Genomic DNA, 24893 nt, shown 5'->3' with positions numbered 1-24893 from the left:
GGGACATCGCTGTCATGTTCCTGATCTTAGGGGAAAGGCTCCCAGGGTTTCCCCATTGAGGATGATATTTTCTGTGGGCTTTTTGTAGATGGCTTTTAAGACGCTGAGGAATGTTCCCTCTATCCCTACACTCTGAAGAGTTTTGATTAGGAATGGATGCTGTAGTTTGTCAAATGCTTTCTCTGCATGTATTGAGAGGATCATATGGTTCTTGTTTTTTTCTCTTGTCAATATGATCTATCACATTGGTTGCTTTACGAATGTTGAACCAGCCTTGCATCCCGGGGATAAATCCCACTTGGTCATGGTGAATAATCTTCTTAATGTATTGTTGGATCCTATTGGCCAGTATCTTATTGAGAATTTTTGCATCTGTGGTCATCAGGGATATTGGTCTATAATTCTCCTTTTTTGGTGGGGTCTTTGTCTGGTTTTGGAATTAAGGTGATGCTGGCCTCATAGAATGAGTTTGGAAGTATTCCATCCCTTTTATCTTTCGGAACAGGTTTAGTAGAATAGGGGCTGTTTCTTCTTTAAGCATTTGATAGAATTCCCCTGGGAAGCCATCTGTCCCTGGACCTTGTGTCTTGGGAGGCTTTTGATGACTGCTTCAATTTCCTCTCTGGTTATCAGCCTGTTCATGTTTTCTATTTCTTCCTGTTCCGGTTTTGGTAGTTTGTGGTTTTCCAGAAATGCGTCCATTTCTTCTAGATTGCCTAATTTATTGGCATATAGCTGCTCATAATAAGTTTCTAAAATCGTTTGTATTTCCTTGGTATTGGTGGTGATCTCTCCCTTTTCATTCATGATTTTATTGAGTATTTTCTCTCTTCTTTTTAATAAGGCTGGCTAATGGTTTATCTATCTTATTAATTCTTTCATAGAACCAACTCCTGGTTTTGTTGATATGTTCCACAGTTCTTCTGGTCTCGATTTCATGGAGTTCTGCTCGAATCTTTATTAACTCTCTTTTTCTGCTGGGTGTAGGGTTTATTTGCTGTTCTTTCTCCAGTTCCTTTAGGTGTGAGGTTAGCTTTTGTATTTGAGTTCTTTCCAGTTTTTTGAGGGAGGCTTGTATTGGGATGTATTTCCCCCTCAGGACTGCTTTTGCTGTATCCCAAAGATTTTGAATGGTTGTGTCTTCATTCTCATTAGTTTCCAGGAATATTTTTAATTCTTCTCTAATTTCCTGGTTGACCCTTTCATCTTTTAGCAGGATGGTCTTTAACCTCCAAGTGTTTGAATTCCTTCCAAATTTCTTCTTGTGACTGAGTTCTAGTTTCAAAGCATGGTGGTCTGGAAATATGCAGGGGACAATCCCAAACTTTTGGTATCGGTTAAGACCTGATTTGTGACTCAGGATGTGGTCTATTCTGGAGAAAGTTCCATGCACACTTGAGAAGACTGTGTATTCAGTTGCATTTGGATGTAAAGTTCTGTAAGTATCTGTGAAATCCATCAGGTCCAGTGTGTTATTTAAAGCTCTTGTTTCTTTGGAGATGTTGTGCTTAGAAGATCTATCAATTACAGAAAGTGCCGTGTTCAAGTCTCCCAGTAGAAGTCTATTATTATCTAAGTATGTCTTAACTTTGGTTATTAATTGATTGATATACTTGGCAGCTCCCACATTAGGGGCACAAATATTCATGATTGTGAGGTCCTCTTGTTGGATAGATCCTTTAAGTATGATATAGTGTCCCTCTTCTTCTCTTACTACAGTCTTTGGGATAAACTTTATCTGATATAAGGATGGCCACCCCTGCTTTCTTTTGAGGACCATTAGAATGGTAAATGGTTCTCCAACCTTTTGTTTTCAGGCTGGGGGTGTCCTTAGGTCTAAAATGAGTCTCTTGTAGACAGCAAAAAGATGGGTCTTGCTTTTTTATCCAGTCTGAAACCCTGCGCCTTTTGATGGGGTCATTAAGCCCGTTCACGTTCAGAGTTACTATTGAAAGAAATGAATTTAGTCTCATCATACTCGGTATTCAGTCCCTGTTTTTGTGGATTGTTTCCTTGGACTTCCTCTTTCTTTTCCAGCGTCACCCTTAATATTTCTTGCAGAGTTGGTTCACATATTCTTTCAGTTTCTGCCTATCTTGGAAGCTCTTTACCTCTCCTTCTACTTTGAATGAGAGGCTTGCTGGATAGAGTATTCTTGGCTGCATGTTCTTCTCATTTAGGACCCTGAATATATCCTGCCAGCCCTTTCTGGCCTGCCAGGTCTCTGTGGAGAGGTCTGCTGTTAACCTAATACTTCTCCCCATAAATGCTAGGGATTGTTTGTCTCTTGCTGCTTTAAGGATCTTGTCTTTATCTTTAGAATTTGCAAGTTTCACTATTAAATGTCAGGGTGTTGAACAGTTTTTATTGATTTTAGGGGGAATCTCTCTATCTCCTGGATCTGAAGGCTGTTTCCCTCCCCATGTTTGGGAAGGTCTCAGCTATTATTTGTTCAAATACCCTTTCTCGTCCTCTGTCCCTCTCAGCACCCTCTGGAACCCCAATTAAATGTCGATTTTTCCTTCTAAGGCTGTCATTTATTTCCCTTAACCTTTCCTCGTGGTCTTTTAATTGTTTTTTTCTCTTTTCTTCAGCTTCCTTCCTTGCCATCAACTTGTCTTCTATGTCACTCACTCATTCTTCTACCTTATTAACCCTCATTGGTAGGACCTCCAGTTTGGATTGCATCTCATGTAATTGATTTTTAATTTCGGCCTGATTAGATCTAAATTCTGCAGTCATGAAGTCTCTTGATTCCTTTATGCTTTTTTCCAGAGGCACCAGTAGCTTCATAATTGTGCTCTTGACTTGGCTTTCTGACATCGAATTTTAATCCAAATTCTGTAACTCTGTAGGAGAGAGTACTGTTTCTGATTTTTTTTCTTTTGTGGTGAGTTCTTCCTTCTAGTTATTTTGCTCAGTACAGAATGACTAAAAACAAGTTGTACTGGAAAAAGGAAGGAAAAATGGGGAAAAAGTGTGGGGGGAGCGAAGAAACAAAAAACAAAGTAGAAAGAGGGGTATCCTCTGACTGTATATACTGTAAATCCCTCGACTTCCCCTGGAACTTTCCAGTGCTGCTTGGTCAAGAGCTTGCTCTTCTCTTGTCCTTCCAGCTGGTCTTCTGGGGGAGGGGCCTGCTGTGCTGAGTCTCAGGTGTGTGCACCTGGGGGAGCTGCCCCACCCCCTACCAGTTGCATGGCTTAGTGGGAGCTGTTTATCTTGTGAGGCCCCTGCTCCCTGGTGGCCCTACTCAGTCTCAGGCACAAGGTGACACCAGGAGGAACAACAACAACAGTGGTAGCGGGCAGTCTTCCACCTCTGGAGTCAGCTCTGGCAGTCACTACCACAGCTCCCAGTCCACAGGGGCCTGGATGCTTCGGGGGCCGGGGGCACTGCTCTGCACAGCTTGGGGCCACCTGGCAGCAGGAGCGTCCCTGTTGCCCTGTGTCCTTCCCACCTCCGCCTGTCCCAAGGGGAGCAACGGATCCTGGGCTGTGCTCTCCGGCGTCTTGGGCTCAGGGCCTGCACCACTGGAATTGTGCTCCTGGGGCCACGCAGCCCCCTCCGCGGGGAGCTGCCCCCTGAACCACCGTCGGAGCTGCTCCTGAGGCACTGTCAGGCAAGCGCTGCAGCACTTCAGGGAGCTTGGCCCGCGGGGTTGTGGCGTGCTCTCCCCCAGGGCGCACCTCCTCTGTTAGTGCCCCTGGGAACCTAGGGGCTCCACTGCCCCTACTGGGATCCTGTCCCAACTCCCTGCAAGCGCCTTTCCGTCGGGGAAGATTGGTAAATTTCCTGATTCTCCGGAGCTGGGCTTTCCTGTCCTGGGGACACTTGTCATCCCCCTTAGCCCGGCTCCTCATGGGGGCCCCTCCCACACTGGATAGTGTTTTATTATTTTTTTCCCATCTTCCTACCTTGATAGATGCGCGAACTCTTCTCTCTGTAGCGTTCCAGCTGTTCACTCTTTAAATCTCAGGCCAAATTCGTAGGTTTTCAGGATAATTTGAAAGTTATCTAGGTAAGTTGGTGGGGACAGGTGACTTGGGGACCCTACTCTTTTGCCATCTTGCCCCACCTCCTCAGAATTCTTTTAATTAAAATAAAACCAATAACTATGTTGTCATGGAATTCATTGGGCTAGAATAATTTAGTCCAGTTTTATTTATCATTTTCTTTTTAAATATTTTATTTATTCATTCATGAGAAAGACAGAGAGAGGCAGAGACACAGGCAGGCAGAGAATCAGGCTTCCCACAGGGAGCGGGATGGGGACTGGATCCTAGGATCTTGGGACCACAACCTGAGCCAAAAGGCAGATAGAGCCACCCAGGTGCCCTTTAGCCCAGTTTTCTATCTCTGATTCAGATATGGTCTTGTGTTTTTGACCATTGATATGTTCAGGAGACTCTGAGGCGCAGCAGAATTCTGTATATTCACGGAGGAAGTCATCTCTATTTACCAGTCTAGACTTCTTTCAGATACAGAAAAGTAATCACAGTTTAGAAAGATATTTTCACATTAGAGGTTGAATCTAGATTCTGCCTAATCTGTAATTAACTAGAAATCATAAATGACGCTAAGCCCCCCTTTCCAATATCGACTCCAAGAAGCTTTCCCAAATGAACACTAAGTGGGTGGGGCCAAGTGACCATGGTGCTGGCTACTTTGATGCAGTGCTGAACTCTGCTGAAATGGGCAGAAGCCTTTGAAAATACATTGGGTAATATGTAAGCTCTGTGCATGGAGAAAAGAAAACCTATGGTGCTGACGTTTCTTTCCACACTCCTGTGTGTCTACGCAACTATATTTCTACAGTCTTGGCTGCTATTTTCAGGTTTTGCTTCATGATAGAATATATAGTTGGTTAAACTCCTTTTCAAATGCAAAGAATCCTGGGGAGAGCTATACCTTGGGATGTTAGCCCACTTGCAGAAGTATCAGTTTAGTAGTTCTGAAACTTTGATATTCATAATAATCACTTGAGGGTGATTGCTTAAAACTGCAATTTGCAAGGTATTTCCCCAGTCGAGAATCTGGTTCAGTAGATTTAGGGTATAGCTCAGGAATCTTTTTTTGTAACAACTCCCCAGGTGATTTTGATGTAGTGGTCCAAGGATGACAATAAGGTAAAACGTAAACATTAGTTTATTTTAGATCTCATCTCATCTCCTATGTTCCTTACTTCCAATTTGGCTCTAGGTCTCAGCCCTGGAGCACTGCCATTCAGAATCCTCTGGTTCATCAATACTGACACTGATGCTACAAGTTGCCAGATCCAGCATTGTTTCTTCCAGGGCAAGCTTGCTTCATCCATTGAACTGTGTACTAGGAAAGCTATGTCAAAGCTTCTTAGTCTCTAATTTTTGGAGTCAAGAGGTCTTCCTCATTGTTTCCCCTTGTAATAAATCTTCAAAAGGAGACAAAGTCACAGCACACTTCAACAATATTTTTTGAGAGCCCACTACATTCAAGGACAGAGGAAGATATTTTATGCTTTCAAAGCAGACTTATTAATAAAGCCTTTAATACCTTTATAACTGGGAAGATATTTCAAAAGGAGCCATCCTCAGGGGTTCAGAATTCAACTTTAGAATAAAGATTGAAAGGTTTTTTTCCACCTAAAAATTCCAACACTATGCTTGGTAATTTCTATGATATGGCAAAATCAAATTGAATGCACTTGTGCATAAAACATCATTTAATATTCTGGGAAATTTATTTTAAAGAGGAACTGTCAGTCTTTTGACAAGCTTTAAACTTAACTTGCTCTTACAAATGTCAAGGTCAGGCATCAAGTTTATCTCATCAATCTTTCAGGTTTTACAACTAGGGAAGGAACTAGCTAACATTATCTTAGGGTCATGAAAATATTAGTTTAGTAAATCAGCAGACATGAAAATCTGTCTCTGGTTTGATGTTTTTAGTACCTGGACATAAGTTATAGTGCTTCAACACTGTTATATTATCTAAAAATTTTAATAAATACTATAGGAAATCCAGATCTTTGAAGAAACATACATGAATATCATTTTACAGTTTGAGAAACTCCAAATATAAAATGACTGTTCTTAACAAAATGATAGTGATACCTCAGTTTGAACTTTGGCCTGGCTGCACTTTGCTCTACTTTCTCTATAATCTTTATTCTTTCCAGAAACCACAACTAATTGGACAAAAGAGAACACTTGGCTTTTCATTTTCCCCTTTCATTGCACAAATGGTGGTCACTGCTTGCATCCTGTCCTCCTAAGAGAATATGGGGAACTGAATGTAAATGTCAGATTTATTTTTTTAAATTAATTTTTATTGGTGTTCAATTTACTAACAAACAGAAAAACACCCAGTGCTCATCCCATCAAGTGTCCGCCTCAGTGCCTGTCACCCATTCCCACCGACCCCCCGCCCTCCTCCCCATCCACCAACCCCTAGTTCGTTTCCCAGAGTAAGGAGTCTTTATGTTCTGTCTCCCTTCCTGATATTTCCCAACATTTCTTTTCCCTTCCTTTATATTCCCTTTCACTATTTTTTATATTCCCCAAATGAATGAGAACATACACTGTTTGTCCTTCTCCGATTGACTTATTTCACTCAGCATAATACCCTCCAGTTCAATCCACGTTGAAGCAAATGGTGGGTATTTGTCGTTTCTAATTGCTGAGTAATATTCCATTGTATACATAAACCACATCTTCTTTATCCATTCATCTTTCGATGGACACCGAGGCTCCTTCCACAGTTTGGCTATTGTGGACATTGCTGCTATAAACATCAGGGTGCAGGTGTCCCGGCGTTTCATTGCATCTGAATCTTTGGGGTAAATCCCCAACAGTGCAATTGCTGGATTGTAGGGCAGGTCTATTTTTAACTCATTGAGGAACCTCCACACAGTTTTCCAGAGTGGCTGCACCAGTTCACATTCCCACCAAAAGTGTAAGAGGGTTCCCTTTTCTCCGCATTCTCTCCAACATTTGTTGTTTCCTGCCTTGTTAATTTTCCCCATTCTCACTGGTGTGAGGTGGTAGCTCATTGTGGTTTTGAGTTGTATTTCCCTGACGGCAAGTGATGCAGAGCATTTTCTCATGTGCATGTTGGCCATGTCCATGTCTTCCTCTGTGAGATTTCTCTTCATGTCTTTTGCCCATTTCATGATTGGATTGTTTGTTTCTTTGGTGTTGAGTTTAATAAGTTCTTTATAGATTTTGGAAACTAGCCCTTTATCTGATATGTCATTTGCAAATATCTTCTCCCATTCTGTAGGTTGTCTTTTAGTTTTGTTGACTATATCCTTTGCTGTGCAGAAGCTTCTTATCTTGATGACGTCCCAATAGTTCATTTTTGCTTTTGTTTCTTTTGCCTTTGTGGATGTATCTTGCAAGAAGTTACTGTGGCCAAGTTCAAAAAGGGTGTTGCCTGTGTTCTCCTCTAGGATTTTGATAGACTCTTGTCTCACACTTAGATCTCTCATACATTTTGAGTTTATCTTTCTGTCTGGTGTAAGAGAATGGTCTAGTTTCATTCTTCTGCATGTGGCTGTCCAATTTTCCCAGCACCATTTATTGAAGAGACTGTCTTTCTTCCAATGGATAGCCTTTCCTCCTTTATCGGATATTAGTTGACCATACATTTCACGGTCCATTTCTTCTATTCTGTTCCATTGATCTATGTGTCTGTTTTTGTGCCAGTACCACACTGTCTTGATGACCACAGCTTTGTAGTACAACCTGAAATCTGGCATTGTGATGCCCCCAGCTATGGTTTTCTTTTTTAAAATTCCCCTGGCTATTCGGGGTCTTTTCTGATTCCACACAAATCTTTAAATAATTTGTTCTAACTCTCTGAAGAAAGTCCATGGTATTTTGATAGGGATTGCATTGAACGTGTAAATTGCCCTGGGTAACATTGACATTTTTACAATATTAATTCTGCCAAACCATGAGCATGGAATATTTTTCCATCTCTTTGTGTCTTCCTCAATTTCTTTCAGAAGTGTTCTATAGTTTTTAGGGTATAGATCCTTTACCTCTTTGGTTAGGTTTATTCCTAGGTATCTTATGCTTTTGGGTGCAATTGTAAATAGGATTGACTCCTTAATTTCTCTTTCTTCAGTCTCATTGTTAGTGTATAGAAATGCCACTGACTTCTGGGCATTGATTTTGTATCCTGCCACGCTACCAAATTGCTGTATGAGTTCTAGCAATCTTGGGGTGGAGGCTTTTGGGTTTTCTATGTAGAGTATCATGTCATCAGCGAAGAGGGAGAGTTTGACTTCTTCTTTGCCAATTTGAATGCCTTTAATGTCTTTTTGTTGTCTGATTGCTGAGGCGAGGACTTCCAGAACTATGTGGAACAGCAGTGGTGAGAGTGGACATCCCTGTCTTGTTCCTGATCTTACGGGAAAGGCTCCCAGTGCTTCCCCATTGAGAATGATATTTGCTGTGGGCTTTTCGTAGATGGCTTTTAAGATGTCGAGGAAAGTTCCCTCTTTCCCAACACTCTGAAGGGTTTTCATCAGGAATGGATGCTGTATTTTGTCAAATGCTTTCTCTGCATCTAATGAGAGGATCATATGGTTCTTGGTTTTTCTCTTGCTGATATGATGAATCACAATGATGGTTTTACGAGTGTTGACCCAGCCTTGTGTCCCGGGGATAAATCCTACTTGGTCATGGTGAATAATTTTCTTAATGTGTTGTTGGATCCTATTGGCTAGTATCTTGTTGAGAACTTTTGCATCCATGTTCAACAGGGATATTGGTCTGTAATTCTCCTTTTTGGTGGGGTCTTTGTCTGGTTTTGGAATTAAGGTGATGCTGGCCTCATAGAACGAATTTGGAAGTACTCCATCTCTTTCTATCTTTCCAAACAGCTTTAGTAGAATAGGTTGATTTCTTCTTTAAACGTTTGATAGAATTCCCCTGGGAAGCCATCTGGCCCTGGACTCTTGTGTCTTGGGAGGTTTTTGATGACTGCTTCAATTTCCTCCCAGGTATTGGCCTGTTCAGGTTTTCTATTTCTTCCTGCTCCAGTTTTGGTAGTTTGTGGCTTTCCAGGAATGCGTCCATTTCTTCGAGATTTCCTAATTTATTGGCGTACAGCTGTTCATAATATGTTGTTAAAATCGTTTGTATTTCCTTGGTGTTGGTAGTGATCTCTCCTTTATCATTCATGATTTTATTAATTTGAGTCCTCTGTCTTCTTTTTAATAATGTTGGCTAATGGTTTATCTATCTTAATAATTCATTCAAAGAACCAACTCCTGGTTCTGTTGATCTGTTCCACAGTTCTTTTGGTCTCGATTTCATTGAGTTCTGCTCGAATTTTAATTAACTCTCTTCTTCTGCTGGGGGTGGGGTCCATTTGTTGCTTTTTCTCTAGTTCCTTTATGTGTAAGGGGAGCTTTTGAATTTGAGTTCTTTCCAGTTTTTGAATGGATGCTTGTATTGCGATGTATTTCCCCCTCAGGACTGCTTTTGCTGCATCCCAAAGATTTTGAACGGTTGTATCTTCATTCTCATTAGTTTCCATGAATCTTTTTAATTCTTCCTTAATTTCCTGGTTGACCTTTTCATCTTTTAGCAGGATGGTCCTTAACCTCCACGTGTTTGTGGTCCTTCCAAACTTCTTGTTGTGATTAAGTTCTAATTTCAAGGCATTATGGTCTGAGCATACACAGGGGACTATCCCAATCTTTTGGTATCGGTTCAGACCCGATTTGTGACCCAGTATGTGGTCTATTCTGGAGAAAGTTCCATCTTCATCTTCAGATGAAGAGAGTTCTTCATCTCTCACTACAGTCTTCGGGGTAAATTTTAGTTTATCTGATATGAGGATGGCTACCTCTGCTTTCCTTTGAGGACCATTCGAATGGTAAATGGTTCTCCAACCTTTTATTTTCAGGCTGTAGGTGTCCTTCTGTCTAAAATGAGTCTCTTGTAGACAGCAAATAGATGGGTCCTGCTTTTTTATCCAGTCTGAAACCCTGTGCCTTTTGATGGGGTCATTAAGCCCGTTCACATTCAGAGTTACTATTGACAGATATGAGTTTAGTGTCATCATGATATGTATTCAGTCCTTGTTTTTGTGGATTGTTCCACTGAACTTCTTCTTAAAGGCGAATTTTAAGAGTCCCCCTTAAAATTTCTTGCAGAGCTGGTTTGGAGGTCACATATTCTTTCAGTTCCTGCCTGTCTTGGAAGCTCTTTATCTCTCCTTCCATTCTGAATGAGAGCCTTGCTGGATCAAGTATTCTTGGTTGCATGTTCTTCTCATTTAGGACCCTGAATATATCCTGCCAGCCCTTCCTGGCCTGCCAGATCTCTGTGGAGAGGTCTGCTGTTACCCTAATATTCCTCCCCATAAATTCAGGGACTTTTTTTCTCTTGCTGCTTTAAGGATCTTCTCCTTATCTTTGGAATTTGCAAGCTTCACTATTAAATGTCGATGTGTTGAACGGTTTTTGTTGATTTTAGGGGGGGATCTCTCTATTTCCTGGCTCTGAATGCCTGTTTCCCTTCCCAGATTCGGAAAGTTTTCAGCGAGGATTTGTTCAAATACATATTCTGGCCCTCTGTCCCTTTCGGCGCCCTCGGGAACCCCAATTAAATGTAGGTTTTTCTTCCTCAGGCTGTCATTTATCTCCCTTAATCTATCCTCATGGTCTTTTAATTGCCTGTCTCTTTTTTCCTCAGTTTCCCTCTTTGCCATCAACTTGTCTTCTATGTCACTCACTCGTTCTTCCACCTCGTTAAGCCTCCTCGTTAGGACTTCTAGCTTGGATTGCATCTCATTTAATTGATTTTTAATTTCTGCCTGATTGGATCTAAATTCTGCAGTCATGAAGTCTCTTGAGTCCTTTATGCTTTTTTCTAGAGCCACCAGTAGCTGTATAATAATGCTTCTGAATTGGCTTTCTGACATTGAATTGTAATCCAGATTTTGTAACTCTGTGGGAGAGAGGACTGTTTCTGATTCTTTTTTTTGAGGTGAGGTTTTCCTTCTAGTCATTTTGCTCAGTGCAGAGTGGCCAAAAACAAGTTGTATTGGGAAAAGGAGAAAAAGAGAGAGAGGGAAAGAAAAGAGAAAAAGAAAAAAGAGAAAGAAGAAAAAAAAGGGGGGAAGAAGGAAAAGAAAGAAAAAGAAAGAAAGGAGAAAAAAGGGGGGGTGGGGTGGGGGAAGCAATCAGAAATCAAGGAGAAAGAAAAAAAAACACAAAAACAAAAAAACAAAAACAACAACAAAAAAAAAAACACGGGGGAGTATCTTCTGATTCTGTATACTTTAAGTCCCTTGACTTCCCCTGGAACTGGTCCGTCTAGCTGGTCTTCTGGGGGAGGATCCTGTTGTGCTGATTTTCAGGTGTTAGCACTTGGGGGAGCTGCTCTGCCCCCTGCCTGGTGCAGGGCTCAGTGGGGGTTGTTTACCCCGTGAGGCCCCGGGAGGAAGCCACAGTGGCAGGGCAGCAGCTCTGGGACCCTGGATCAGCTCCCGCAGTAGCCCCGGGGCTCTCTGTCTGCAGGGCCTGGGGGCTCCCGGGCGGGGCCGCTGATCTGCTCAGCTCAGGGCAGGAGCGTCCTTGCTGTCCTGGGCCCTCGTGGCCTCTGCCTGTCCCTGGGGGAGGCCGGATCCTGGGCTGTGTCCCGGCACCCTCTGCTCCGGGGCCTGCGCTGTTGGATTCGCGCTCCTGGAGCCCCGCAGCCCCCTCCGCGGAGCCGCCGCCTGAGCCCCTCCGAGCTGTTCCCGGAGCCCCACAGCCCCCTCCGCGGAGCCGCCGCCCGAGCCCCTCCGAGCTGCTCCGGGTCCCGCCGTGCGCGCTGCAGCCCTTAGGGAGCTCGGCGCACTCTCCCGGGGCGCAGGTGCCTGTTAGTGTCCCAGGGAGCCCGAGGGCATCCCCGCCCTGGGTCCTGCTCTCCCTGCGCGCGCCTTTCCGCCCGGGAAGGTTGGTGCAGCTCCTGCTCCTCCGGGACGGGGCTCTCCTGTCCTCGGGACACTCGCCCCGGCCTCAGCCCGGCTCCTCGCGGGGCCCCTCCCCCTTGGAGGCCTTTTGTTCTTTATTTCTTTTTCCCTGTCTTCCTACCTTGATAGAAGCGCGAACTCTTCTCACTGTAGCATTCCAGCTGGTCTCTCTTTAAATCTCAGGCCAAATTCCTAGATTTTCAGGATGATTTGAAGGTTTTCTAGGTAATTTGTTGGGGACAGGTGATTTGGGGACCCTACTCTTCTGCCATCTTGCCCCTCCTCCTCAAAATGTCAGATTTATATTAAGATCTTTATTTTCCATAAGAAGGAAAACCATGTTTATTATGTTCTAAGTCCACATTCATCGTGGTAATCCTATCCCCCCTCTTTTTTTCTTTTTTTTTTCTTTTTTTTTTTTTTTTGGTAATCCTATCCCTTATGTTCATTTATGTATGTGTGTGTACACAAGTCACTAAAGTTTTCTTAATTTGATTATTTCATCTTCTTCAATTTAATTGACATACTGACCAAATAGATTACTCATACTCCTACAGCAAAATTCCTGGTTTTACTGATTAACCTTGGAATGTTTTGGAGAAAATATTCATCGTTTTAGGAATTAAACTTGAGGTTCTGATTGCATCCTCTTCTATCAAGTATGTTTCTAATACATTTTGGACTAAAAAAAGTAAACTTTGTAAAAACAACATGTATTGAGTACCAGGCCCTGTGTTAAGCATTTTCGCATATATTCTCTCACTTTTAGCTATGAATGACTCCATTAATACTCCATTTTATAGTATGTATTCAATACACATTAATTTAGTCATTCTTTAATAAGAAATGTACTAATATTGAGAACCAACTATATACAGGATACTCTACCATACTCTAGGATGGGGATTGTTTTGGTGAAACTAACGAGATATAAAGGAAATGAAAGGTTCAAGCAGAAGGTTATAAGTCAACTCATCGAGAAGTATAGGTGCACTCTAGTTACCATCACACCCAGGGAGGAGCTGCAGCTGCCACAGCCGACCCAGTCACCATTACTGCAACCATGAGCAGCGGGGCAAGACCCAGAAGTCTCCCACTGCCCCCCTGCTGCCCCCACCCTCAGTGCTGCAGACACCAAACCTGGCACCATCTGCAGCGGTGCAGGGAGTGGCGGCCTGGGCAGCCTCACATTGGCAGTGCCTGCCAGCGGGGACAAGAAGCTCATCACAATGAAGGTTTGGGAACAGTAAAATGGTTCAATGTAAGAAATGGATATGGTTTCATCAACAGGAATAATACCAAGGACGATGTATTTGTACACCCGACTGCCATAAAGAAGAATAACCCCTGGAAGTACCTTCACAGTGTAGGAGATGGAGAGACTGTGGAGTTTGATGTTGTTGAAGGAGAAAAGGGTGAGGAGTCAGCAAATGTTATAGGCCCTGGTGGAGTTCCAGTGCAAGGCAATAAATATGCAGCAGACCGTAACCATAGACGCTATCCACGTTGCAGTGGTCCTCCACGCAATTACCAGCAGAATTACAATAGTGAGAGTGGGGAAAAGAACGGGGTTGGAAAGTGCTCCCGAAGGCCAGGCCCAACAGCGTAGGCCCCACCGCAGGAGACGGTTCCCACCTTACTACATGCGGAGACCCTATGGGCATCTACCACAGTATTCTAACCCTCCTGTGCAGGGAGAAGTGATGGAAAGTGCTGACAACCAGGGTGTAGGAGAACAAGGTAGACCAGTGAGACAGAATATGTATCGAGGTTATAGACCACGATTCTTTAGAGGTCCTTCTCGCCAAAGACAGCCTAGAAAGATGGCAATGAGAAAGATAAGGGATGATCCCATCAAAAGGCGCAGGGTTTCAGACTGGATAAAAAAGCAAGACCCATCTATTTGCTGTCTACAAGAGACTCATTTTAGACCTAAGGACACCCCCAGCCTGAAAACAAAAGGTTGGAGAACCATTTACCATTCTAATGGTCCTCAAAAGAAAGCAGGGGTGGCCATCCTTATATCAGATAAAGTTTATCCCAAAGACTGTAGTAAGAGAAGAAGAGGGACACTATATCATACTTAAAGGATCTATCCAACAAGAGGACCTCACAATCATGAATATTTGTGCCCCTAATGTGGGAGCTGCCAAGTATATCAATCAATTAATAACCAAAGTTAAGACATACTTAGATAATAATAGACTTCTACTGGGAGACTTGAACACGGCACTTTCTGTAATTGATAGATCTTCTAAGCACAACATCTCCAAAGAAACAAGAGCTTTAAATAACACACTGGACCTGATGGATTTCACAGATACTTACAGAACTTTACATCCAAATGCAACTGAATACACAGTCTTCTCAAGTGTGCATGGAACTTTCTCCAGAATAGACCACATCCTGAGTCACAAATCAGGTCTTAACCGATACCAAAAGTTTGGGATTGTCCCCTGCATATTTCCAGACCACCATGCTTTGAAACTAGAACTCAGTCACAAGAAGAAATTTGGAAGGAATTCAAACACTTGGAGGTTAAAGACCATCCTGCTAAAAGATGAAAGGGTCAACCAGGAAATTAGAGAAGAATTAAAAATATTCCTGGAAACTAATGAGAATGAAGACACAACCATTCAAAATCTTTGGGATACAGCAAAAGCAGTCCTGAGGGGGAAATACATCCCAATACAAGCCTCCCTCAAAAAACTGGAAAGAACTCAAATACAAAAGCTAACCTCACACCTAAAGGAACTGGAGAAAGAACAGCAAATAAACCCTACACCCAGCAGAAAAAGAGAGTTAATAAAGATTCGAGCAGAACTCCATGAAATCGAGACCAGAAGAACTGTGGAACATATCAACAAAACCAGGAGTTGGTTCTATGAAAGAATTAATAAGATAGATAAACCATTAGCCAGCCTTATTAAAAAGAAGAGAGAAAATACTCAATAAAATCATGAATGAAAAGGGAGAGATCACCACCAATACCAAGGAAATACAAACGATTTTAGAAACTTATTATGAGCAGCTATATGCCAATAAATTAGGCAATCTAGAAGAAATGGACGCATTTCTGGAAAACCACAAACTACCAAAACCGGAACAGGAAGAAATAGAAAACATGAACAGGCTGATAACCAGAGAGGAAATTGAAGCAGTCATCAAAAGCCTCCCAAGACACAAGGTCCAGGGACAGATGGCTTCCCAGGGGAATTCTATCAAATGCTTAAAGAAGAAACAGCCCCTATTCTACTAAACCTGTTCCGAAAGATAAAAGGGATGGAATACTTCCAAACTCATTCTATGAGGCCAGCATCACCTTAATTCCAAAACCAGACAAAGACCCCACCAAAAAAGGAGAATTATAGACCAATATCCCTGATGACCACAGATGCAAAAATTCTCAATAAGATACTGGCCAATAGGATCCAACAATACATTAAGAAGATTATTCACCATGACCAAGTGGGATTTATCCCCGGGATGCAAGGCTGGTTCAACATTCGTAAAGCAACCAATGTGATAGATCATATTGACAAGAGAAAAAAACAAGAACCATATGATCCTCTCAATACATGCAGAGAAAGCATTTGACAAACTACAGCATCCATTCCTAATCAAAACTCTTCAGAGTGTAGGGATAGAGGGAACATTCCTCAGCGTCTTAAAAGCCATCTACAAAAAGCCCACAGAAAATATCATCCTCAATGGGGAAACCCTGGGAGCCTTTCCCCTAAGATCAGGAACATGACAGCGATGTCCCCTCTCACCACTGCTGTTCAACTAGAAGTCCTAGCCTCAGCAAGCAGGCAGCAAAAAGAAATGAAAGGCATTCAGATTGGCAAAGAAGAAGTCAAACTCTCCATCTTTGCAGATGACATGAGACTGTACCTGGAAAACCCAAAAGACTCCACCCCAAGATGGCTGGAACTCATACAGCAATTCGGCAGTGTGGCAGGATACAAAATCAATGCCCAGAAATCAGTGGCATTTCTATGCACTAAGAATGAGACTGAAGAAAGAAAATTAAGGAGTCAATCCCATTTACAATTGCACCCAAAAGCATAAGATACCTAGGAATAAACCTAACCAAAGAGGTAAAGGATCTATACACTAAAATGTATAGAACACTTCTGAAAGAAATTGAGGAAGACACAAAGAGATGGAAAAATATTCCATGCTCATGGATTGGAAGAATGAATATTGTGAAAATGTCAATGCTACCTAGGGCAATTTACACATTTAATGCAATCCGTGTCAAAATACCATGGACTTTCTTCAGAGAGTTGGAACAAATCATCTTAAGAGTTGTGTGGAATCAAAAAGGACCCCGAATAGCCAGGGGAATATTGAAAAAGAAAACCAGAGCTGGGGGCATCACAATGACAGATTTCAAGCTGTACTACAAAGATGTGGTCATCAAGACAGTGTGGTACTGGCACAAAAAGAGACACATAGATCAATGGAACAGAATAGAGAATCCAGAAGTGGACCCTCAACTCTATGGCCAACTAATATTCATCAAAGCAGGAAAGACTATCCACTGGAGAAAAGAATCCTGGAGGAGAACACAGGCAACACCCTTTTTGAACTTGGCCACAGCAGCTTCTTGCAAGATACATCCATGAAAGCAAGGGAAACAAAAACAAAAAATGAACTATTGGGACTTAATCAGATCAAAAGCTTCTGCACAGCAAAAGAAACAGTCAACAAAACTAAAAGGCAACCCACAGAGTGGGAGAAGATAGTTGCAAAGACCTATCAGATAAAGGACTAGTATCCAAGATCTATAAAGAACTTATTAAACTCAACAGCAAAGAAACAAACAATCCAATCATCAAATTGGCAAAAGACATGAAGAGAAATCTCACAGAGGAGGACATACAAATGGCCAACAAGCACATGAGAAAATGCTCCGCATCCCTCGCCATCAGGGAGGGGATCAAAACCACATCAAAACCACAATGAGATACCCCCTCACACCAGTGAGAATGGGGAAAATTAACAAGACAAGAAACAGCAAATATTGGAGAGGATGTGGAGAAAGGGGAACCCTCTTGCACTGTTGGTGGGAATGTGAACTGGTGCAGCCACTCTGGAACACTGTGTGGAGGTTCCTCAAAGAGTTAAAAATAGAACTGCCCTAGGACCCAGCAATTGCACTGCTGGGGATTTACCCCCAAGATACAGATGCAGTGACATGAGAGGACACCTTCCCCCCAATGTTTATAGCAGCAATGTCCACAATACCCCAGCTGTGGAAGGAGCCTCGGTGTCCATCGAAAGATGAATGGATAAAGAAGATGTGGTCTATGTATACAATGGAATATTCCTCAGCCATTAGAAACGACACATACCCACCATTTGCTTTGACGTGGATGGACCTGGAGGGTATTATGCTGAGTGAAATAATTCAATCGGAGAAGGACAACATTATGTGGTCTCATTAATTTGGGGAATATAAAAGTTAGTGAAAGGGAATAAAGGAAAGGAGAGAAAATCAGTGAAAATATCAGTGAGGGTGACAAAACATGAGAGACGCCTAACTCTGGGAAACAAACAAAGGGTAGTGGAATAGGAGGTCAGTGGGGGTGACTGAGTGACAGGCACTGAGGGGGGGCACTTGGTGGAATGAACACTGGATGTTTTGCTATTTGTTAGCAAATTGAACTCCAATAAAAGAATAATTAAAATTTAAAAGGAAGTATAGGTGCACTTAAATGTACCACGTATTGGTGTTGTGGAGTGTTGGTGTAAACCTTTGTTTAAAGCAAATACATGATTTTACATTTCCTGTCAGTTTCTGCTGTCTCACCTATCTTCAGTCATATATCTGCTCCCAGCGGTTTACAGATTTGTCTTTTTTGTAGTGAATTTTGTTAATATAGAATAAGTGGGCCCTGCAAAGCCCAGAAGGAGATCTTTGTGAGGTAGAAATAGGACTTTGGGCCATTTTTCAACAGGAAAGGATGGTCTGTCTTCACATTTTGCTTTAGTGCTCGATGGATATTTTCTCTATCAGAAACACTGGAGTTTGTGATTAGGAGTTAGTAGTCTGCAAAGTGAAACCCAACTGGGTTGCCGAGAGGCAGGCAGCTGCAAAGGAAAGCTCAGGCAATTATGGGTTTGCAAGAAGAATAAAAGGTTTCCCTAGTGGTTCAGGATTGTATAATCAAATCTGTGTCTGTCAATTGCTAGAGTCAGATAATGGATTTTGCCTACGATTACATAATCTGAAACAGAGGACCTGTAAAACCCATTAAAATGGATACTTGAGAGAATGAGCATAGTGCTATACAGACTTTGAAATTGCTTTTCATAAGTTATCTCCAAATAATCAAATCTAGGGAGGAGAGGAATGAAGCAGGAGGTGATAGGTATTTCGCTAAAGAAGAAAATAGGCATTTCTACTTTATTGTTTCTTCCCTGGAATAATGGTGATAATAATAGTAATTAAAAAAAATCTAGCAGGAGATCTTCCCTCCACCACTCTCAAGTGAAAAATCAATAGGTAATGTTTCCTAAAACCTCTACCTTTATTCAAACTCCCAAGTACAACCCCTCATCCCCTTCAGTCTTCTCTCTTCCTTGAACAGGTTTTATTAAGCTAACTCTTTTATTTGGGTTGATGCTGATTTTCATTCCTTCTCTGGATTTTGCTACCTATGCAAAATAGATGTGAGACAGGTGCTATAGATAAGATGGTACCTGGTCTGTTTCTTATCTATTTGGAAGATGAACACATTTATGCTAATAAATGTGTGCATGAGACAGCCACACACTATCCTATAACTTATATGATTGGTTGTTCTGTACCAAGGAAATTGTTATCTACAACCTATAGAGCTCAGTCTCTCAATCTAAACAAAACTTTTATGATAGCCATATTGGCAAAACATTGCTGATATAAATTTTATGTGGGGATAAAAATATGCTTGCAGGACGTGTAAGTTTTATATGGATGTATAGATTTCAGAATTCAAATGTAGCAAATTGATGAGATGGCCAGGGAGAGCTGAATTTTCTTTTTTAAAAGGTGATAAAAATAACCCAAGGGCTGTAGACTGAGATAAAAATAAATGCACTACATAATGTATTTGATTTAATTTATGATGTCTTTCCTGTGCCTATTCTTAACAGACTGGGGGTATAATGCCATTAGTTCAGCAGAGGTGCTGTTGATCCCTTACCAAAAAAGACTCTTCCCCTCGGATGAGTGTAAGAGATGTAGTGGAACCTATGAAGTGCTGTCTTGATCCTCCTTTGAGTAAGGATGCATTGCTCTGCTACTGGGAGTGAGGTTAGAAAGACAGCCTCCAGCTGCAGAGGATCGCCTCACTCCAAGTCGCACTCCTTCCCAGATCATTCATATCCTATGATGGATGTAAGAATAAAAAGCCCTCTTATCTCAGTCCAACTTGGAACAACTCTGAATAGCCATCCTAGCTCCAGAGGCTCCAGAGTTCCCTGTGGAGACAGCCTAGTCATCCTTGAGCCTGCCTTGCAACTCCATGTCTACCCCTCCCCTTCCTTTCAATTTCCTTTCTTTGACAAGTGTTGCTACCACAGGCACTTCTTAATAAACATCCTAGATGCTAAATTCTCAGTGTTTGCTTCCCTGGAAACACAATCTGGGACCTATGCCACATTATGACTTTTGTGGGTCCTATGAACTTTTGCCTTCAATGGCCTCTTTCTCCATATAAGAAATATTAAAAATAAGATCCTATGACTATATTGGTATAAAGATGAATATGTTAATATTTTATGATAAAACTTTTTTTTCTACCTAAAAGTTCATGGGTTTCTTTTAATTCTGAAAGAACGCAAAGCAGTTTTTTGGGCCTCAGGCACTGTGGCTATTGTGCCCAATGGGGTAGTCAGCCCTATCTCTGACAGGAGGCAATTATGCATCAAGCACATTAAAAGATTATGAAGTCTGGGAAGACTGCTTTTGTTGCTCTGTCTTCCAACCTTAGATCATCAGGCCCTTCAAATACCTCCTACTTTCCAGGGAAACCAACTAGCAGCTAGCCTTCGTTTCGGAAAAGATCATTTGTAGTAAGATGTAAATGATGTAAAGCTGAGGTTTTAATTATTTTAACTCTATAAAAAGGTAGTGGTGGATACTTACTTTGTATGACAGAATAGTTTTTACCAGTTGTGTCATTTCCTTTCCACCCCCCATCTTTCTATGTCTACATTTGCTGCTGTTCTGTTAATGCTTCTTCTTTATTTATTTATTTATTTATTTATTTATTTTTTATTTATTTATGATAGTCATACAGAGAGAGAGAGGCAGAGACCAGGCAGAGATAAAGGCAGAGGGAGAAGCAGGCTCCATGCACCGGGAGCCCGAGGTGGGATTCGATCCCAGGTCTCCAGGATCGCGCCCTGGGCCAAAGGCAGGCGCCAAACAGCTGCACCACCCAGGGATCCCTCTTCTTTATTTTTTAAAAAAGATTCTGTTTATTCATGAGAGACACAGAGAGAGGCAGAGAGACAGGCAGAGGGAGAAGCAGGCTCCATGCAGGGAGCCCGATGCGGGACTGGATCCCGGGACTCCAGGACCACGCCCTGTGCCAAAGGCAGGTGCTAAACCGCTGAGCCATCTAGGGATCCCCAATGCTTCTTAAACATAGATTGAATCTCAAACCTGGGAGGCTCAGATGGCTCTTTTCCATAGCATTATCTATGTGTAGATGAGGTAGGGAGCAGTTGAAAGAGGAGTAAGGGCGGTGCCTAAAGTGAACTAGTTGTCTGCTTTCTCCCACCTCCTTGAAGCCTTTATTCCAGGTTGATCAGCTATCTCTTTTTGTTAAAGATTTATTTATTCATGAAAGACACACAGAGAACTACAGAGAGAGTCAGAGACATAGGCAGAGGGAGAAGCAGAAGCAGAAGCAGAAGCAGGCTCCATGCAAGGAGCCCAATGTGGGACTTGATCCCAGGACCCCGGGATCATGCCCTGAACCAAAGGCAGATGCTCAACTGCTGAGCCACCAACATGTCCCATGGTTGATCAGCTATCTTCTCTTTTAGTTTACTTGGACACTAGAAGGTTCTTTTTGTTTTAAACAATCTAGCAAACATATTTTTGAATGCCTGCTATATACCAAACTGCTTTGGGGTGTTTTATTTACATGATCTCAATTAGGTACAGTAGGGTATCCTAGCTCAGCTTGATCTGGATAAATGATCAGAGACTCAGAGACTGTATGCTGAGTCAGTGGCTCACATGGTTTCACAATGCATTAACTAAAGTGTATAGCAGGAAGAAGACCCAAGAGAAATAAGCTTCTCTTCTTAGGGGACTAGAGTCAGAGATAGAGAAGGGTTAAAGGTGAGGACATTATGCCTAGAAAGGCAACAGAGCACTGTAGCAAAGAACATGGGCTCTGGAGTCAAGCTGACAGAATTTGAATACTGGCTCTACCGTTTACTTGCTAAGTAACCTTGAGCAAATTACTTAACCTTTCTGTGCCTCTGTTGCCTTACATGTAAAATTGGGATGATAATAATAAGTACTAGCTTCATCAAATTGTAGAGAGTATTCAAAGTACCAATATATACAAAACATCTAAAACAGTATCTGACATATAGTAGGTGCCTCAAAACACGGGAACTAATGCTGTTATGGTGTCTATTACCATCACTGACACTATGAACTGGCTTTATTTGCCCTGGTGGACCTGAAGAGTACAGACGGAAGCCGAAGGGGTTGTTTTTAGAAGGGTCTTTGTGAGATTGACTACCAGTAGCACTGTTCTGGGCTCAGATGACAAAATACAATACGCAGCTGGTGAGAGGGTGTTTGGCACCAGGAGGTGCCATTTGTTATATTAGCGGATTTGCAGCTTTGTGAACACTAAGAAGTAGCTCCCGAAGCAGGGAACTGTACTCTCTTTTTTTTTGAAGATTTATTTATTTGAGAAAGAGAGTGAGAAAAGGGGCAGTGGGAGAAAATCTCAAGCACATGCCCCTCTGAGCATGGACCCCAATGCAGGGCTTGATCCCATGACCCATGAGATCATGACCTGAGCCAAAACCAAGAGTCAATGGACTGAGCCACCTGGCACCCCATGCAAGCCACACTCTTATCTGAAATGTGCCTACATGAGTTCAGGAGATAGAGGTAGAAGTGACTCCTAAGTAGTGACAACAAATTATCAGGACAAAACCAAACTGTTTTGGCTTGCCAAGCTCCTTCCAACACTGCCTGCTCTATTTACATGACCCAATGTGATTAGGCCCAGAATCTTGGGTAGGGCAAGGAAAGGCAGCAGTCATTAGTCATCATCTGCTCAGAAACTGTGGGTGGATCAGATACTTGGCTGCATGGCCCTTTGCTTCCTGGGTACCAGACCCAGTGTAACCAGTGCTGTGGCTCACCTCTAGTGAGTCTCTATTTGGAAACAAATGTTTTCTGAAATTCCTTTACTGTTGAGACCTTATCATAAACAGACTTATTAGGCAGACAATGGGGGATGAGGAGACCTCAGAGGGGGGAAAATGTAGGGGTCAGTGTTAATTTCAAACAAGCATCTTTGCCAAAATGAAATAATTACTGTATCTAGATAAAGCAGACTAAGTTGGAACAAGCAAATGTTCTTGGCAGGAAGTCAGTCACATGCTGCACACTTCAATTTATGGGCAGCTATGGACAGATTTAAAATATTTTTTGGCTTAATGTGATGTTGAATTATTGAACCCTGTTTTGTTAAACATTCATTAATAATCCAAAAATACCAGCATGTGGATCACCAATTTGTTTGTATTGTTCTTAAATGATCCTTCTTTGTCAACTTTATTTTTCAGAATCATCATTACCAAAGTTCTCAGAAATTAGGGAGGTAGGCTTTTTTCCTATGATTTGCTACTAAGGATTTAACTTGCCTATTTTCAATAAGACTGCCATAGTGACCTTGAATGAGTTTACAAGCAACAATTAACATGTTTCACTTTCTTTTATTCTACAAACTCTCTTCCTTCCTTCCCATAGTCCCATTCCTTCTTACTTGTTCTTCTCATCCTAATTCCTTAGATAGATCACATTCCTTGTATCCACTTCTACACATCTAGTCCCTCTTCAGTCCACTAAAACCTGGTTTCTGCTGTCATTATCCTTGAAAACTACTCTTGCCAACATCAACACTCTCACTACTCAATGCCATCCACTCATCACCTATGTGCTGATGATTCCCAGATCTATATTTTTAGTCTCAACATCTCCCTAAAATGTCAGGATTTTATATTCAATGGCCTGCCAGCATCTCCAGCTGGGAATCTCACAGGCAATTCAAACGCTTTATGTTCAAAACGGAACTCATCATTTCCCCACTAAACCCATTTTTTCTTTTGATGTCTATTTTTTTACCCAATTGAAAAGTCATATTTTATCTTTATTTCACCATGCATCTAATAAATCACTATGTCTAGTTGACTTTCTCAAATATTCTTTGGATTTGTCCTTTCTACTCTATCCTTACTGATGCTCTTCATTTTATCTTCATACTGCCACCTGCAAGATCCTTCATAATGAAATCTGATCTCGTCACTTCTATGGTTAAAACTATGCAAAACGTCTCCATTACCTACTGAATAAAGCTCAATCTACCAAATTTGGCATTTAAGGCCTTCCTAGATCTTATACTGCCTACTTTTCCAGCCTTACTTTGGAAATGTTCTTCATTTCTTCCCTATACATTGCCCGTTTTTGCTTTTATACTTTGCATATACTGTCTACTTTGTCTAGAATGCTTTTATCTCCCTATACCTTTCTGGCCTGTATAATTTAACATATCTTTAACATTAGCTTAGATCTATCTTCTTTAGGAAATAGTCCCTGTCTGCCCTCTCCATTCCCAGAGTAGGTTAATATGTCTTTTTTGTGGTCCATGATAGTGTAATTGTACACATGTCTCCCATCTTACCTCCTCTATTTAAGTATAATTCTTTGATTATATCTCTGCTCCTTCCACTAGACTGTGACCTCTTTAAGGTTAGGAGCCATGTATTGCTTACAGCTCTATCCTCAGCATCCATTGCCATCTCTAGCATCTAAAAAGGAATGCACTAAATGTTCAATATACAAATGAATGATGACAATAAACACTTATTATTTTATAGCATTGTTCTGTTTGTAAAGTTATTTGCCACATATTGTCTTATTTGAATTGATAGATTGAGTAAAAACAACTATCCAAAAGGGAGGCAATGTAGCAGGACTAAGAGTTTAGGCTTTGCAGTGATACAGACCTAGCTTGAGTCCTGATTCCACCACTCACTAGGTATATGCTCTTGTGTTAAGTCACTTAACCTTTCAAAGTGTTGTTATCCTCATCCATAAAGATGGAATAACAGTAGTTCCTACTTCATAGAGTTGTTTTGAGGATTATATGAGATAGATAGTTTATGCAAAAACACAGTGGTTCTATGTATATAGTAAATACCCAGCATTATTATTATTATGATTATGATTATTGCTATTATAATAATTATTCTTATCCCTCATCTTTTCCCTATCTGGCTTTTTCCTCTTGACATTTGAACTAGATTACCAGATGCTATGTATAGCTCTTAGAACAGTTCCTAGCACATAGTAAGCACTCAAAGTGTGATGCCTATTATAATTATCCTAAAGCAATACTGTTCTCTATATGTGCTGGTTCAAACATAGGACAGAAGAAGAGTTGCTTTGGATTTTAAAGATATTTCTCTTTTGCCTTAGGCTGGAAAAAAGTAACCAGTTATCTTGTTCAGGTCAAGAGAGTCTAAACTATTACTTACTCTGAGCCATTGTCAAGTGCTAAGAAAGAAAAGTTTTCTCAAAGAATTAAGAAATGATGCCACCCTAAAAATTCAATGCAAAATTGTCTTTATTTTCCTGAAGAAGTTTTAAAAAATCAATTTTTTAATTTATTCACCAAGTAGTT

The 24893-nt window shown here is 41.5% G+C and overlaps 1 protein-coding gene and 1 pseudogene across 1 annotated transcript in view; both read left to right on the top strand.

Moving 5' to 3' along the window:
* The window catches only part of LOC112934658 (Y-box-binding protein 1-like), a 45614-nt pseudogene extending 31810 nt beyond the window's left edge, over nt 1-13804 (top strand).
* Nucleotides 1-24893, top strand: part of SMARCA1 (SNF2 related chromatin remodeling ATPase 1) — a 1054017-nt gene that overhangs the window by 547544 nt on the left and 481580 nt on the right. The gene's annotated exons all lie outside the window — the stretch shown is intronic.

The sequence above is a fragment of the Vulpes vulpes genome, chromosome X (assembly GCF_048418805.1).
Source record: "Vulpes vulpes isolate BD-2025 chromosome X, VulVul3, whole genome shotgun sequence".
NCBI lineage: Eukaryota > Metazoa > Chordata > Mammalia > Carnivora > Canidae > Vulpes > Vulpes vulpes.
Note: the sequence above shows the minus strand (reverse complement) of the source record. Positions and strands in the feature narration are given on the sequence as shown.